General features: G+C 32.6%; 1 protein-coding gene across 11 annotated transcripts in view; it reads right to left on the bottom strand.

Moving 5' to 3' along the window:
* Positions 1-14,013, bottom strand: part of rg (A kinase anchor protein rugose) — a 620,520-nt gene that overhangs the window by 558,017 nt on the left and 48,490 nt on the right. The window lies entirely within an intron of this gene.

Genomic DNA, 14,013 nt, shown 5'->3' with positions numbered 1-14,013 from the left:
TAGTAAAAGAAACATTACGAAAACAAAAGCTGCAGTTTTATTGGACGTTTTAAACAAGAAACTGCGCGTTCTTCGGATAGCAAAATAAATATAAAAGTAATTAAATCCGAATTTGCGCAAATGATACCTAAAGTTGAATAGACGTTAAATAAAGTCAACGAACCACAGCCAGGGTAACAGAAATATACAGGGATAGGTATTAACAGATTTGCGTCTGGGAGGGAAGTCATTAGCTGTGAATTATTTCCAGTTTAAGATGAAGCCTGGATTAGATACCCTTGTTTTCCCCGTTTAATCTCAAGCGATTCGGGAAGGAGAATTTTTATTCTCAAGTCAGCGGCCGCAAAATAAATATTTGTGGAACACAGGTAACTCGCTAAAAGTAAACTAGTGATATTTCAACGAGCACGTTTTACGAATTAAAATTCACTCAAATGACTGCAAAGATCATTAAAATACCATAAAGACAGAAAATAATTTCATTAATTGATTCGGCAGTCACTTTGCTAAAATCTATCCATTTTTAATAAATCTTTTACTTAGTTAATACCACTATTAATTAATAATTAATAATTATAATTAATAGTGGTATTTACAAATGTTTTCCGATATATATATATATATATATATATATTTATATATATACATATATAAATATATATATATATATATATATATATATATATATATATATATATATATATATATATATATACATATATATATCGGAAAACATGTTAAGAGACCAAATAAAGAATACCGAAATTCAGAAAATGTGTAGTACGGAAGATATAGTCAGATGTGAAAGACAGTGAAGTCGATTCTGGAATGCTCATGTCAATAGAATGCAATAAAATAGACTGGCGCGAATTGTTCTTCAAGAGAACCCAGATGGAAGAAGACCACCTAGAAGACCTGCAAAACAATGGCGTGACAGCTGGAAGTCCACATCATAAGGAACAGAAAACGGAAGAGACGAATCTGAGAATCTATAAGAAGGAATAAGAAATTCCATGATCTCAATTAAAAATACAGGTAGAAACTGGAAATAAATCTATTTGGGGACATAATTAATCCGCCTTCGTGGTGTTATGGTCAGCGTGTTTAGCTACCGCGTTGGAGGTCCCGGGTTCGATTCCCAGGGGGGGTTAATAAATATCAGTGATTTTACACTGCAATATTTATTTAATATTAACCTGGACTGGTTCCTGAAGCGGAGGGTTGATCACCTTGCCGTCATGTAAGTAATGATCAAGAAAACACTGCGTCAATTTGATGCAGTGCCCTGTGCACCGTTGGGTGCGGATAAGGGTTATAAGTAAGTAAGTAATTAATGAGAAATAACCATGATTACTTAGAAGACTCCCAAACCAATGGCGTGGCAGCTGGCAGTCCACATAACAAGAGACAGATTTGAGGATCTATAAGAAGGAAGAAGAAGACATTCAAAGGTCTCAATTAAAAATATAGGTAGAAACTGAAAATAAAACAAAATTATTTGGGGACAGAATTAATGAGAAATGACCACCATTCGATTCCTTTTTAATTCGGCCGTGACAAGGTTGCCGATGTCTGAAATTATGAAAGTTACTCCCGAGGCGAGTGCGCCGAATCCACCCGGGAAATAAGTTGCAAAAATATGTTTTAATGGAAACTTCCGGCGAATTTCAAATGAGCTTGTTAAAAAAACAATCGCCCGACGAAATTTAAATGAAGACGAGAATTGCGGCTCAAGTGAAAAACTCCCAAAGTTAAAGAGTGATTGACATTCATTTTAAAAATCGCCAGACTTTCTTATAGATGTCGTGGAAGAGAGGGTCGCAAATTCGTGAGACGAATAAGATTATTAACTCGTTAACAAGGGGCTTTTTTCATCTCAAAGATATTCTTCAACGAGACCCAGTTCCGATATTAACATTTGCCAAAAGCCGAACCGTTCCTTTAAGAGCTAAGCTGCCGCAAAATATGATTTCAATATTTTATACAAGTATATCATTTGTTTGAACGGATCTTATTCGTAATACACATATTAAATTAAATAGAATTCCTATAAATATTTTATAAAAACTTAATTATAATGTCTACCGGTTTTGAAACTAATCGCTTCTTTATCAAGACTGATTAATCAGTTTAAATAAAAAAGCGGTTAGCTTCGAAACCGATAGACAATATAATTAAAGTACAATAAAATATTTATAGTGATTTTGAAACAAAGTTTGATTTTAAATATAAAATGGAAAATCACAAAGTTAGTGCTTCAAATATAAGTTATAAACTGAATCCATCTTGATTCAATGATATTTGACTAGTGTTCCTATTTTTGTCGGGACAGAATTACTCTTAAAATGATACGTACATGCAAGATATAAGTACTTTTTTTCATTTATATTTAACCAGACTAAGCCACAGCAACGCGGGCAGGTACAGCTAGTTATTATTTAAAATCAAAACACTATGGTTCCATTTAATTTATTAATTTTTTTATTGCCGCAAGGCAAAACAATTATCACAAAAACGAATAAAGTAAAATAATTTTGAGAAAATTAAAAATTATAATGATTTTTTAAATTTCACAAAAGAATAGCAATAAGCTTATCAAACAAAATTTACTAAGCAGGCTACCATAATCGTGAAAAAATCTTGTTCATATTGTACGAGTACATTTCAGAAAGTAAGGTGAGGTAAATTTGAACAAAAAACGGGTTTCATTTTAAGCACAAAAAAATTCTTAAAAGATGTAAAAAAAGAAAAGGAAATATGCTCACAACCATTTCACAATCTCGTTATTGCGAGCGATAATGACCAAAGACATGAAAGTCAATGAGGTGATAGCAGGACTAAGGATATGAAAATGAAATTTCATAAATATTCCAATAGGGCCAATTCTCTCACCCAATCTGACACGAATAACATAGAAAGAGCACTTTAATATGGCACTTTGGTAAAAATATATTTAAGGGATAAAATAATTTACACTAGTGAAAAAGAAAAGAATAATAAGAAAATCTTATTCAAAAAAATATATTTATCATCTAAAAAAATTATACTTGGTCTTTTGGAAAAAATCACATCTACTTTTAAAATTTTGTTTTTTTTATCACATTGCAAGTACGCGGAGAAAAGAAACCCTATGAGAGTGAACGAATAGCAGTCGCTTTGTAAAAAGATTGCCGCTGTGTTTTCACTCTCGGCTTTGACGTCTGTCGAGAGCTTCTCACTGGTGTGTACTTACATACAAGCAGACCTTAACCTCTTTGACAGAAAACTGCAACAGCAAAGTGGGGAGATTGAAAATCCCAGACTCTTTTGTTGGTGCCATGAATGCACGCAACGAGAAAATTCAGGGAATTTTATTATTTAAAAAAAAAAAACAGAATACAAGGTAAATATATTTTTTAAATACTAAAAATAAAACGTCACAATACGTACTTTATGCTTTCGTTACGAAATTGGACATGAATATGATCGATTTTGAGAATACACGTATTGTATTTTCCATTGGTCTGGGTGTTATGTATCTTTACACATCAACATTCCCTATCTTTATTATCCAACCTGCAGACAAGCCTCTAAAATAGAGGCTTTGCGGGTTATGCCTTAAAAAATAGAAGATTCGAGTATATTCATTTTACGTTCGTGAATTGAATAATTTATTAAATTAATTGAAATAAACATTTTATTTTTAAATGAATTACGCGCAATGCCCTTATTTTAAATGCTTGTCTCCATGCAAGATCTTTTTTTATATGTTTTTTTTTTTTATAAAGTATTTGTGATTTTATCATTACAAAATACTTCAATTTCATACTATTTCTGTGAGCCTAAGCGGTTCATTATTGAAATAGGTATCTAATTGTAGTAGAGTGGGTTCGAACCGAGAAACTTTGACTCTAATAGTAAGGATAGATGAGGAAAGGATAAAAATAATACATCTCACACACCCGAACGTATTAATATTAATAATAAATAATATTTCTTGAATTCATTGTGTAACTGGCGGGAATCGAACCCGCCACTCCATTTTCGCAGTCGAGCGTACTTAAATATGCCACGAGACGTATTGTCATATTTAATAGGAAAAGGAACCTTTATGCGCCATTATTTGTAAAGACTACCTCAAAGAAACTTAAGACTAAAAGTTTTAATGAAAATCTGTGAAAAATTAATTTCATTTTTTTTTTCAATTCAAACCCTTATCCGCATCCCAATGGTGCGTAGGGCACTGCCTTATATAAACACATTGTTATCTTGATCGTTAACACACGAAGGAAAGGTGATCAGCCCTCCGCTTCAGATACCAGTCCAGGGTAGTATTGAATAAATATTACAGTGCAAAAAATCACTTATATTTATTTGACCCCCCCTGGGAATCGAACCCGGGACCTCCAGAACGGTAGCCGAGCGTGCTGACCATCACGCTATGGAGTCACAATAAATCATAATAAATCAAACACAATAGATAAATTAATGGAAAACTTTATTTTTTAAATATAAGTTTTTTTCTGAATATACAGGGGTTCCCAATCTTTTTCAGCCCGCGGCGCACTTACATGTTTAGTATTTTGTCACGGTGCCCTACTTTAGTAAGCTATTTGGAAAAGATAATGTAACTACATGAAAGATGTGTGTATATATGAATAAACATATATTATAGTCGAAAGAAAAAGGTAGGTACTTACAATAATAGTAGTTGGTAAGAAAGATGCTAGCTCTCAAAAAAGAAATTGTTGCTTTATAGGTACCCGAGAATATTTGTGGTTTCGGATAGTGATAGAGGATCGACTCACGGCGCCCCTCTTTACTTTCTACGGCGCACACTTTGGGAACCCCTGGATTTAGCCTTCTCTCACAGTCTCAAGGCCAATGCTAAGTACACATAGTTTCACGGAAGCACTAACATCGCAAGAGCGAATGCTCTCACCGCATTAATTACACCGTAAATTTAATCTGCAGGCAATAATAATATTACTTCGCGCGTGATGAGCGCACACGTGCGTGCCAACATCGCCCCAGGAATATCAAATGAACCCGCTCGCAAGGGTACAGGGCGATCAATGAAGGGAGCGATTAGCACTCTAGATGAAAATGACTCCGCTAAGGAGGTGGGCGCTTCACGCTTCGATAAGCTGATCGCCTGGTACTTCATATTAAGTTATTTTACTTTTCTTAAAAATATTATACAGAAAAAATAGATTTTTCAAGTATGGGTACGGGTTTGCAATCCAGGGCTGCCACTGATGCTATTTTCTTTTTCAAACCTACTATTTCTCCTCCGTTTCCATTCCTATTTATAAATACCTATTAATCTTCTTAACTTTTGCTGTATTTTATTCTTGCTGTTTACTTTTAACTCATTTAACATTTGTGAAATTTTGTAATTGGAATGTTACAATTACCTGTTTTATTTGTTATTCATTATTGTAAATGTATTTATGTTAATGTTCTTTTAAATTTCTAAATAAATAAAATGAAATAAATAATCATCTTCATTTGTGTCGTCTGTATACCTTAAAATATATTCCAATCATCTCTTAGATCTGGACCGCCTTACCTTCGTATAATAAATGATCAAATGAACACCGTCTCGATCTAATGCAATGCCCTATACACCATTTGGGTCGCGGATAGAGGTAAAAAAAAATGCGTAAACATTCATGCAACAATATTATTTCAATTTGATTGATTTCCAAATTCCATGAAAACAAATACTACAAGACATGGATTCATATATTATTTTCAACAACATGTGAACAAAAAATTAAGCTACTATTAAATTTATTTATTTATTTTAAATACAATGTAAGGTTTTTTCTCCATTAAGATTTAGAATACCAGTGTTTCGAAGATAAATTTCTTAAGCAAAAAAAACCTTTGTATGAATTCTCCAAGAAAGCATTAAACGCATAAAGCATTTTTTCAATATAAAAAGCATGTTTACCTTTGTGGTATGGTAATAATATAACAATGAATGTTAAGGAGAGTGTTACATAAATAAAAACTAGAAAAATATGAGCTCACGTTTAAAAACGAGAAGGCTTTATAAAATAATGTTCCGGATGTTTCTAAGTAGGTACTCTTAGGTATGAAAGAGCAAAAAGTTCTGAATTATCATGAACTCACCCTTGGGTGTCTTTCGACGTCTTAATACAAAAGTTACCTGTGTGTTTGTATATGTATTTAAACCGAAACTTACTCGGTAAAGGTACCCACCCGACGAAACACTGCTCCTAATATGCTGTTATCCTGGTAAAATCCCTTGGGTAAATTATCGGATATTTAACTCCCTCCACACAAGTTTTGTTTCGACTAGCAGTGGTATTCAAGGATGTAATATTATACAGATGTGATATATGTATATGAAGCCTTTTAGATAGATGAAAGCTTTAACGAAGAGTCATGGAAGCTCGGATTTATAATGTATACATTTTGGAATTAATTTCGCGAATATTTAATACTTAATAAACCCTAAGTACTTCATTAATCTTTTAGGAAATAAATTCGTGCACACTTGATAATATGTAGATATGTAGATCGACATCAGAGAGCGTCATCACTTAACTACTAAGTAATGATCATTCAGACATAAAATTTGGCATAAACCAGCATCATTTAAAAAATTAAACCAATTGTTTTTTTTAAAAAAAACCGTTTGAAAAATATTTCATTACTTATCGGATTTTAATTGAGTCATAAAATAATAAAAAAAATGCATGAACACATACAAAATATAATATATAAATCGGATAATTAAAAAAATAGAAAATTGCGATGAAGCTGGTAAACATTAAAAAATAAATACTACTACTAATCCCATCACATCGTTTTCCGCAGGAGAAGGCAGAGAGGATGGAACGCCACACTTTTCCGTACTGACATACGCTCCTCGCTTACTTAACATCCATACATCTAGTCATACATGCCTTCTGATTACGCAGACTTTTGACACCACGTTCGCCGTCCACGTTCTGTTCCCCCGCTCACATTCGTCACATATACTTTCTTATTCATCCTCGCGTTATCCATTCGCTCCACATGTCCGTACCACCTTGAAGAACTCTTCTTAATCTTATCAACTATCCATAGTTCAGCTTTGGAAAGGAAAGAAAAGAAAAAAATAAGAAAAAAACTAGTTTACATAATATTTTAAAAAATATTGAAACTGCTGTGAATTTTCCAAACGAGATTACCAGGGCGTCAGGAGTGTGCGGAGGATATCCTAAATCGTTAACGGGCCGTGAAATTTTACTGCGAATTGATTGAATTGTCGGTAATATCGATCGTTACAGGCACTCCGCGCGCAAAAGGTATACCGATATCGTTTTGCGTAATTTCCATGAAAATTAACACGTTACGTCGAGTTTTATAGCTTGCTCCCGATGAATAGGAACCAATTGGTAGAGTACTGCTCGAATATTCCATTACCGAATTGTCATTATCGGCGGAAACGAATATAATAATTAATTGTTAATTTGCAATAATCGTTAATTCAACTCGAGAAGTTCATTATATTCAATTGCTTGACTCTTATAAGACTTAGTTATGAATAAATTTGTCGTTTAAATAATATTTATCATGTTTCCTTCAGGACTGTTGGGTGAAATGTTGATTCCTTTATCAATAAATAAATGGTTCTAGGGGATAAATATCTTTACATAAAACATAATTTCCTTTTATTAAATCATTTTTTATCGTAAAAAACTGCAGTAACAAAAGTGTTTTCCATTAATCTTTTGTTAGTTTTTACTTGAAAAAATAGTTTCTGAATATTTTTTTCTTATTACCCTTGTCCGCAGCCAATGGTGCATAGGGCACTGCATCGTATAGAAACAATGTTAACTTGATCGTTAAATACACGAAGGAAAGGATCGGCTTTGCGCTTTAGGTACCAGTCCAGTGTGATATTAAATAAAGCTGATTGTAATAAATTTAAATATCATAATATTAAAGATCCCATGGTTATGAATAAATTGTCGTTTAAATAATATTTATCATGTTTCCTTCAGGCCTGCTAGGTGAAATATTGATTCCTTTAACAATAAATGAACTGGCTCAGAGGGTAAATTTGTTTTCATAACACAGAATTCACTTTTATGAATTATTATGATTTATTATCGTAAAAAACTGCAGTAACAAAATTGTTTTCTATTTATCTTTTGTTACTTTCTCATTGAAAAAATAGTAGCTGATTATTTTTTTCTTATAAGCCTTGTCCGCAGCCAATGGTGCATAGGGCACTGCATCGTATAGAAACAATGTTAATTTGATCGTTAAATATACGAAAGAAAGGATCAGCTTTACGCTTCAGTCCAGGGTGATGTTAAACAGAGCTGATTACAATAAATTAAAATATCATAATATTAAAGATTCCACTAATGCGAATAATTTCTGAAATTTAGAAAACGAATATACGTAACTGCTATTGCCGTCACTACGGAATCTGTTCAAAACAAGAAATTTGAGAAGCAACATGAAATCTTATTGGGTTTATTTAATTTTCTGACAGGCAAGGTGAGTTTTTTGTTTGTTTATAATTATTATTTAATATTTTGTGCCTAAATTAGGATAAAACAGTGCGGAATTTATACAAAAATACAAAATCGGTAAAGTTTCTTAAAACATATGAGTCTACAAGTGTGCACCATAAAACAATTATCGGAGAATCGGTTGAATTGTCACCATTATCAAAAAAAAAAACAAAAAAAAATGATTTCGACATTTAAATTGATACTATTTCTAAACTAAAGAAAAAGAAACCAATGAATACAAACAGAAGAAAGAAGAACGAAAACTAAACTAAAATAATTTCCAAAAGATAGAATATTTTCAATTGTATTCGCAATACAGAAATAAATTCAAAGCATTTTCGATTAATCTCAAAATGTCGTCTCATACGATCCTAGATTCCAGGATATCAGAAATAGATAGCAGGGTGGCAGAAACGCGAAGGGGGCAGTAGAGCGTAAAATGTTACCGGTAACCGATTCAATTAGGATTGGCGTAGGCAACGGGATGTCAGGCCAACTAGTGTCGATTTATAGGATCCGGGGAATGGAAATCGAGAAAAATATTGCAAAAAAAAAATACAACAAAGAAATGACTACAGAGAATATCAAAGTGATATGGAAACATGAAATCAGATCACAGGGAAACAGCATCAGGTGACAAGAAAAATTCGAACCAAATATTTTTTTAATTAAAAAAAAGAGAAATTTTCGTGTCTTTGTAATTTACAAAAATACTTCAATTTCATACTATTTCTGTGAGCCTAAGCGGTTCATTTTTTAAAAATAGGTATCAAATTGTGGTAGAGTGGTTTCGAACCAAGAAGCCGCGACACTAACCACGGGACCATAATTCGACACGATAATTAAATTTAGTACTTTTACAAAGATATTTTCCTTTAAAAAGTATCGTCATGTAAAATATACTTCCTCCATTTCTTCAAAATGATTCGTAAATTTATATTCACAATACATTCCGTTTATTTAAATAAAATTGCCGGTCCATTATAATTCTAAAACAGCAGAATGTTAACATAAGGTTTAAGAAACCTTTTCAAATCGAGGGTAGGGTTTTAAATATATTATATTCCACGAAAAAATAACTATCGAATATTGAGCATAATGTGAAATCGAATAACGATTTATTTAACATAGAGTTTTATGGTATCCTGGTAGGAAAATAAATTTTAACTTGGGATTCGATGCTTCAGAATAAAAAAAAATCAACGACCACACCATATTTTATCGTCAATGATTATAAATATCGGTTTAAAAAAACGATTTAGTTCATTTCTTTTTTACTTTACTTCACGATAAATCAGTGTTTCGTGATTAAGTGTAGAGAAATAAATCAAAGACGGTATATTCGTAGATACATCGTATTGTTAGCTGGAAAAAATGTGTCTGCATTCGGCCAGACAACACATATAATTCTAACATCTCCTCTACTGACAATAATAATAATAATAATAAAACCCTTACCCGCACCCCAGTGGTGCATAGGGCACTGCTTCATATAAACGCAGTGTTATCTTGATCGTTTACACATGAAGGAAAGGTGATTAGCCCTCCGCTTCAGGTACCAGTCCAGGGTAATATTGAATAAATATCACAGTGAAAAAATAACTTATATTTATTTGACCCCCCCTGGGAATCGAACCCGGGACCTCCAGAACGGTAGCCGAGCGTGCTGACCATTACACTACGGAGGCGGACAAAACAATACTGACAATACTGTAGATAATTTTTATCCTTCCAACACTTTCGAAAATTATACTTCACTTGCTATAAGCTTTACATATTGTATACTAGTTCAGAACATCTTACCGATAGTGAAATAGATAAAGGTAGAAAACTTGCGTGGGATTTTCTCAGCACGTCGTTTCGAATTGTGATAACTTACCTGTAACAAAAGTTAAGAAAAAAATGTTAGACACATGTTGAGTAAGTAACTTAGTATTAAGACAAAATCATTGCCATGTTTTGAAAGGTCGAGGAGAGCATGTTAGACGTAAGCAATTACCACACAAATAAATGTCAGGTTTGAATGATTAGGAAAATTCTGGAAATGGATTAGTAAAATTACTAACGATGAATTCTAAGCGACTGCGATAATTACGAAATAATTGACAACGAAACATAGCTGGTTTATCTCTTTCGAATAATAAATAAGGTTCCCACATTAAACGTTCACGTTAAAAATTTAACTTGCAACAAAAATTTTATACGGCAAAATAGTTTAGGACGAACAAAACAAAACAAAACAAATTTATGAGGCGAATGTTAGCGGGAAAAGAAGCAGAGGAAGACCGAGAAAAACATGGCACGATCAGGTATGCCAAATACTTGAAAGTGGTCAGGTTAGGAGTCGTAACAATCGGCGGGTATGTATGAGGAGATGCATGAACGTGGAAGAGGCGAAGAATGTTTGCAAGGACAGAGTGGTGTGGCGCTCTATTCTCTCTGCCTACCCCTGCGGAGAAGCGGCGTGATGGTTAGTTAGTTAGTTAGTTAGTTTAGGACGATCTTCATCTCCTGTTTCCAACCCTCAATCAGCTAGAATATTGTATAATTTTCATAGTATTTTTTTTCGGTTTGTATCCGATGGGCATAAAATTAATATAAACGTAGCGCAGTAAAGTAAAACGCAACGAAATTCATAAAAGACAATAAGTAGAAATATATCACAACTCTATATTCCTTACACGTTCATAAGCTGTTCGTTGAAGAAATGTCAGCTTGACATTCGTTTTCGTTACTAGCGCAAAAATATGTTCGTTAAATACAAGTATTTTCAACGACTTGACGAAAAATATTTTCGGTTGTACGATTTGATAAAACCTGAGCGTATTTTTAAAAAAAACGTATGGTTTTATGATTCGACTGCTATCTGAAATAATGGACTAATAATGTAAACACACATGTAAGTTTTAAGATTTCAGTAGTGTGGTTGTCAATCGTGGGTAGAACAATGAATGTTACACGTGTATAATATGATCACGCAAACCAACGTATGGCTGGTTGTAAGCCCCAGTCTTTCATATTATTCTTTATCATTATTAAGATGTCAAAATATTGTTATTAATAATAATAATAATAATAAAGCCCTTATCCGCACCCCAATGTTGCATAGGGCACTGTCATATTCACGCAGTGTTATCTTGATCGTTTACACATGAAGGAAAGGTGATCAGCCCTCCGCTTCAGGTACCAGTCCATGGTAATATTGAATAAATATTACAGTGAAAAAATCACTTATATTTATTTTACCCCCCTTGGGAATCGAACCCGGAACCTCCAGAACGGTAGCCGAGCATGCTGACCATTACACTACGGAGGCGGACAAAATATTTAAAAAAAAATGTAAACGTCTCAAGGCCAAAATAAAAATACGTACACACAAGAAATTTCTAAGGACAACTTTGAAATTTCAATTAGCTAAAAGCTTTTCTGCCTAATAATGATCTCGGAAAAGAAATTCAAAGTTAAGTTAATCACATTAGCTGGAAAATTTAGAGAAAAAAAGATAAACGTTTTAAAAAATCAAGTAATTAATTCCCCAATTAATTTAAAAGGGAACTTTCGCTAGTCCATCTTCGAAGATAAGAACTTTGAAGTAGTACGTTATCGAGATGAGAAATAATAAATTCACGACCATTAATTAACGAACTTCATCCAAGGGAATTGTGAAATCAAATATTTCTAATTAAAAATTTAAACAAAATCCTGAACTTTTCAACAATCTCCTAGATAAAGCTACGGAAAGTAATATGATTTTTTTTCATTTAGAGATTTTCTACTCATTATTAAAAAGCAACATTAAAAAAAACTACATCCAACCACAAAAACATTTCACATGAAAATCCTTTACATGAAGTGAAAATTCATTACATGAAGTGAAATCATTTTCCGTGATTTTCAGAAGTAAATTTCAATTAACTAACTAAATCCTTACATGTTTACATTTCAATATGAAATCTAGCAGGATCAAATGAACAGCAAAGCGGTAATATTTCGACAACATACCGCTTCTCTATACGTGTAAGTCGCTTGTTTCCATAAAAGGCATATTCATAATACGAATTCGGTTTCAGGACACTTGATCCGTTACTAATTAAGCTAACATACTTCAAAAAGTCTACGTGCTGAAATTTATTAAAATATATAATATTCAAACTGTGTTACAAGTTCGATCAATATATCTAGACGTTCCCAAAATTTGAGTATTGTGGTTGTCAATCATGAGTTAAATTGGTGAAATACGTGTTTTAAGTGATCACTCAACTAAGTTTATGATGTTTGTAAGCCCCGTAAATACCTTGATTTCCATATTTTCTTCATCTATGTTGAGATGTCAAAAAATGTAAAAAAAAAATCCTAAGTGGAGAAAATTCAGATTTGTGAACAAGTATTTAGACATACCTACTCAAAATTTTGTAAATTTGACTATGCGTTGGCGTGGACATCTTAAAATGGCAATAAGTTATTTTTGACTGTCGATTTAAATGAATATAACTATCTGAAACACTACATTGCTTTTAAAAAAAGTGCTTATCACATAAAAAAAGAATGTATACAGAATACTTTACATTGATGAGAATTTACTAGGAGCCAAGGAGCTACACAGATTAAAAATCAGTATTGTGGCCAAAAGAAATTATTTCTTGAATGTTTTTCGCAGATACTTTGTGGCACATTTAAACAACTTTGTCTTAACGACTTTTTATTTTTTATTATAAGTACACTTTAACCAACCGATTTCGACAAGAACCTTGTCATCATCAGGGTTTATTAAATTCTAAAACATTAAAATACTTAAAAACATTGAAATACTCATAGTTAATTACATTCCCTTACCAAAAACTTCCACACACTTCGTACACCATATGAAAATATGATTTAATTTTTTTTATTTAAAAAATATATTTAAAAACTAATAAATGTTATTTTTACTGTGCATTGCCTAGCAACTTTAAAAAACAACTACGAATGGAGTGGCGATTCCAAAGTGGTTTAGTTTTATAAAGTTTTTAAAAGAAATTATCGCTATTCTAATAAACAATTGCAAACTTACTCACTATACAAATTATTTGCCTATGCGTTAGCGTGCACTTCCATTTTTGGCAATGAGTAATGTCACTTTTCAATGTCGATTTAAATAAATATCGTTGGCAGAAAACTTACATTGCTCAAAAAGGTAAAACACTAAGCAGGTAATACATTATATAATAAATACTTTTAAGTACACAGAGTACTTTACATTAATAAGCATTTACCAGGAGCGCAAGGAGCTACGCGAACTAAAGTCAGCATTGTGGCCTGAAGCACGTAAATTGTAGTACATTCAAAACCACACAACACAAATCGCAGATTATCAAGACGTCTTAATAATTACAACATCTTGAATACAATGTTCTCCCGTCTCGCTCTTATTCTCCAATTTGACTATGCCGTGTCGCATTCTGCTCCGACCGCATAATTAAACGCTTTCCACGTTTAAGCGCGGATTTAC

This window comes from Brachycentrus maculatus, unplaced genomic scaffold (genome assembly GCF_059751285.1).
Source record: "Brachycentrus maculatus isolate JH-2025_06_01 unplaced genomic scaffold, ASM5975128v1 h1tg000454l, whole genome shotgun sequence".
Classification (NCBI taxonomy): domain Eukaryota; kingdom Metazoa; phylum Arthropoda; class Insecta; order Trichoptera; family Brachycentridae; genus Brachycentrus; species Brachycentrus maculatus.
This window is presented reverse-complemented; position numbering and strand designations above follow the sequence as displayed.